This window comes from Musca autumnalis, unplaced genomic scaffold (genome assembly GCF_047663935.1).
Source record: "Musca autumnalis isolate F117 unplaced genomic scaffold, ASM4766393v1 scaffold_2, whole genome shotgun sequence".
NCBI classification, from domain to species: domain Eukaryota; kingdom Metazoa; phylum Arthropoda; class Insecta; order Diptera; family Muscidae; genus Musca; species Musca autumnalis.
In genome coordinates this window covers 100,746,198-100,751,486 of record NW_027411755.1, presented here as the reverse complement: position 1 = coordinate 100,751,486, position 5,289 = coordinate 100,746,198, and positions in this window count along the sequence as shown.

Below are 5,289 nucleotides of genomic sequence, written 5' to 3'. Positions count from 1 at the left end.
TTTGTTCTTTTCATTTCATGCTATTATTGCAATATTATTTTCCTTTTGGTTGGAGAATAACATTGCTAAGGTCACAAACATCTCATCCATATAAACATACAGTCCACTCGTCTCATTGGTGCTCATCTTGGTTGGGATTTATTTGCTTTCCACTCATTTTTATTCACAATATGATAAAATGAAATATTTTAATAAGCTTATGCCGTTTTTTTGGTTCCACAAATTAACCTCAATTTTATCTTAATGGTGGTGATAAAAATTTTAATGCGACTTAACTTGTTCACTCATTGAAGGAAATGGCAGATAAAACGTGGCGTACGTACAGGGTGATACAATTCAGAATATATTGTCATCATCGATCAAATTACGACTATGGTGGAACCTAATTTTTGACTAGGGATATACAAATCGACTTTTTTAAGGATTTTCTATGATTGTTAAGTCGAATTATCGTTTACATGTAATTCAAATATATTTTATAATTCGAAATATCAAAGATCAATAATATTAATTTCATTCTCGATCGTCTATATCCATTTTCTTAATGACAACATTATTCCAACTATTCAGAATGCCGCGGAATTTCAATTTACTTTCTTTCTACTCATGGATAAGTTATTTTAAACACAATGAGAATGAAAACTGGTTTATAATTTCTTCAAGTGTCACATACTATTCACAATCCCCTTGTTTTTATTGTGAACTGGTTTATTCCAAAAATTATTTCACTAATAATCTATGGAAACATCAACCAACCAATCAAAATATAACCGTCATGATGAAATGTTCAATGTAAACGTACCCTTCTATTTGACATGACGTAAACTCCCAAAACACTTGTTTCAAGTATACGTATAAAACGAATGTACGGCTCATTTAACCGGTCATAAAAAGCACAACAACATCAAGAGAATCCATCAAGCCCTCTAAATATATGTTTATGTTTCTTACAACGAATTCGACAATTTAATTTGACAGATTGTGGGAAAACAGCTGGCCCCATCGATCAATTATTAGAATTATTTGACATTTGCTTCAACCTTTATTACCATGATAGCAATTAAAAAAAACATTTTGGTTAATCCAAGTCAAATGTAAGTAGGGTTAAATGTCATCATAATAATATGCGCATATGTAAACGTACTACTATTCGTATGTGTCATGGAACGAATTTTAATTTGATGGTAACAAAAAAAATTTCGTTTACCAACACTGTACAGTGGACTGACATTTGTTTACATTTTTATTTTCTTTGTAGCAGTGAAAATATTCCCACAGGAACAAAAAAAATAAATCAAATTTAATAATAGCAATTATATGTGGCTATCACATATCTTAAAAATTCCTTAAAACGACGACGCGTCACGCGCCATTTTTTTCGAATTTCGGGAGTTTGAGCTTGGCCAATTTCCAGATAACGCCACAACAAGCAAAAGGGATAAATCCGCTATATATTCAATATTTGATATGGAGATTGTTCATAAGTTAATGTTGATTTCATGTAAAAATTCAGCAATGGCAGGGAGTTTATCTATCCCATTTTTGTTGATGAAGTCCACAGTGGATCTTGAATTTTTTATGAGGTGATTTGCATTTCTTTTTGTTGAAAAACGACCACAATGAAAGATAATGTGGTCAACGCTTTCTTCGATGTTACAGATTTCACACAAAGGCGATGGCACTACATTCATCCTTTCCAAGGTTGCATTGTCGATGGTCAGACTAGCACGATTTCAACATGGCGACGTCAAGTTTATGGGCGAGGGGTATGAAGTAGTGAAACCCATGTACATGGTTTTCTGTGTTTGTTGTGTTGCCTCTTCTTGTTATTCGTTGCAAGATTTTATCTTCCATTTTCTTTCATTTTTATTTTCTCAAGCAAACGTTAACAACAAAACAAGCATAACAAGATTTAATAAAAACATTTAATTAATGAAGTAGTGAAATTTAACTAATACAGTAAAACTTCGATAATTCGTAATCCAAGGGACCGGCCATTTTTTACGAATTATCGAGGATTTCGAATTAGCGGGGTGAAAACACGAAGGAAATGGCTTCAAGGGACCGGCAGTTTGTTACGAATTATCGAAGATTACGAATTATCGAGGTACGAATTATCGAAGTTCTACTGTAATATTAATTGATTTATTATTACTGCTAGTTATTTTGTGTTGTTTATTAGTTTATTTATGTTTGTTTTGTTTTTGTTGGTATGAGAAACACAACAAACGCGAATGGTAAAATAAAGAGGACACGCAAAAATCTTAAATTTCACGTTAACGTGTGTGGACACTAACGAAACTTGAAAAGAAACTTTATCGAAAATGGTTTCAAGAAACCTTGCTAGTCTGACCATCGACATTGCAGAAAGCGTGGTTTGTGATTATTCGGTTTAACGTTTTTGTGTCCACTGGAGCAGATATGGATTTGTGGAACCACGGACGCTTGGTGACCTCAGGAAAGATTGTGAAGAAATAAGAGGAGCTGGACAGGCCTCGGTTTTTATATTCATCTCCCCACTCTGACCATAGAACATGAGTAATATGTTTAATTGCATCAGAGATAGTCAATGGTGTATCAATCTGCGACCCGATTTCCCTAGCCCTTCTGGCTGCTTGATCAACAGTTTCATTAAGTGGAATTCTACTATGTCCTGGAATGTGATGCAGTTCTATTTCTTCGAAATGTTTTAAAGCTAACTCTATAATTCTATCTATAAGATAATTGCCTTTACAATTGCTTTTAATCGCTTTGAGACCACTAAGACAATCACAAAGAATGGCTACTTTCCTAATTTGGTTGTTAACGGCATATTCAAGAGCCTTCACAATAGCAATAAGTTCAGCCGACATTGAGGACAACGTTAGATTACCGAAATACGAAAACACTACACCAGACCCGTCATGAATAAAAGCCGAGCCAGAGAAGTTAGGGGAAACAGAACCATCCGTAAAGAAGATCTGAAACCCCTTATATTTGAGTTGGTTAAATTTCCCACTGTAAAGTTGTTCAATTACCGAGCTGCCTGCATCAGCCTTTTTTGAGACTATCCCCTTAAAGAAAACATCATCAACACTAATGTTTGTCGCCCTAGTCCCTAAAGGAGACGTTTTGCCCACCCTTTCCAGGATATCTTTGAATCTAGTGTGAACTCTATAAATACCTGTGTTAATTGGGTGCGTGAGACTTCTAAGCGTGTTTATAATGGGCCGTTTATATGCATACGCCTTTGCTAATTCTTTTACAGCTGTGAGGCAGAATCTATAATCGGGGGGTAATTCTGCCGCCAGGTGGTACAGACACGGGACAGGTGTTGATCTTATTAACCCGAGTGACTTCCTCAGACAATTGTTAATTGAGGTTTTAGTTTTATTAATAGAACCTTTATCTGCATTGGCGAGAGTAGATGATGCATATTCTATTTTTGACCTAACACATGCCCTGAAGAGTTGCAGGGATTTGCGTGGATCCACGCCTTTCTTACATCCACCTAAGATACTCAAGCACTTATTTTTCCTTTCTACTTATGCTAAGGTGTGTTTAACATGATCCTTTGCAGAGTTATTTGATGCAACATAGTATCCCAAGTATTTAATTTTATCCACCTGCTCAATATCCCTTCCATCATAGTTAAGATTCAATTGCCGGACTTTCTTATTAAAATGAATGGCTGATGTTTTGTTTATATTGAAATGTAAGATAATTTCTCCACAGCGGGAAGCAAATTCAGAAATTTTGAGATTCAAAAGAGATCTGGCAGACTCGAAATCCCTATGGTAAACCAACAGGAAAAAATCGTCCGCATATTGAAATAATATGCAATTCTCAGCCTGTATGTCATGAACCGAAATTGTGTATGCATTAAAGAGAATTGGGCTCAAGGAATTGGGCCAAACCGCCACTGACGGAGACGACGCGAGAGCCCAGGACCAGATTCCTCCTGTGCAGGAAATCTGCAATCCATGAGACAATCGCGCCATTCACCCCCAGGTTATTCAATTTAGATCTTAGTGTATCTACCCTCACACAGTCATAGACCTTCTCGACATCGACACAAAAAACTAACACCTGATGACCTTTAGACTTTAAAGCATAAACTGTATTGATTAAGTCATTGATGCACATGGATTTGGAATGACCTGGTCTAAATGCATACGACCGCTCTGGGAAAACATGATTTGATTCAAGATAATTTTGGATAAAATCCTTCAACATAGCCTCAAGACATTTAAGGGGTACCGAGAGGAGCGAAATAGGTCTGTAATTTTCTATTTTAGTTGGGCCCTTCCCTGGCTTCAGGATAGGGGATATTTTAACAAACCTCCAATTTTCTGGGATTTCACCGCTCTTAAACACATCGCACACTATATCAAAAAAGGCTTTCAACGCGGATGGGACAATCTCTTTAGATATTCATACGATATCAGATCTAATCCTGGGGCAGAGGCAGAGCTTCTTGTCTGTAGAAAACGTCGAAAAATTTCAAATGATAGAAGTGATGAAGGCACGCTCAGGTTAGGAGTTAAAATCCTGGAATCCCCAACAGTCTCCTCCGGAGAATTCTTCCCAGGCTCAACCACAAGTTCTTCGAGAGTGCCCTCCCCTGAGTCGTCAGTGGATTCGACCAAGGACCCAACCATGGAGCCATCCACTGGCATCTCATAGGGCTCTACCAAGTCATCCGTAGATTCCCCTAAGACATCCACCTCCAAGGGATTACTCGAAGTCCTTACAGATACTATATTTGAATTAATATGGGACTCAACTTCGGCGTGTACACATGCGGAAATGCTAGTTATATTATTTGGAGTCAAATTATTTTGTTCAATGGGATCTGGCCTTGCATCATTAGATACTGTTTGATCGACCTCAGGACTATTTGCGCTGGATGATGTCGCCACTAAATCAAGAAATTTCCCTTTTTGGTCCTCATCCCATGAGTGATTTATACTTTTTGGCTGTTTGTACTTCCGTACATTTCTAACTGTATTCCAAAAGTGCTTGGTAGAGGTGCTACTGGAAAGTTCGTCAACTACTGATTCAAAGTTCTCAATCTTACATTGTTGTACCTTCTTTCGAAGCGCATCTTCTGCCTCAGTATATGCCCGTAAGTCTTGAAGGGTTCTACTTTTGAAGTACTTGGCCTTAGCCGCCTGCCGTAACCTAAAAAGCTTTTGCACTTCATTATTCCACCACATTTTCGGGACGTATTTATTTTTGGGTTTTAATCTGACTGTATTTCTATTAACAATTTCACGTACTTTTTCATTAAAGTCTTGAACGGAACCC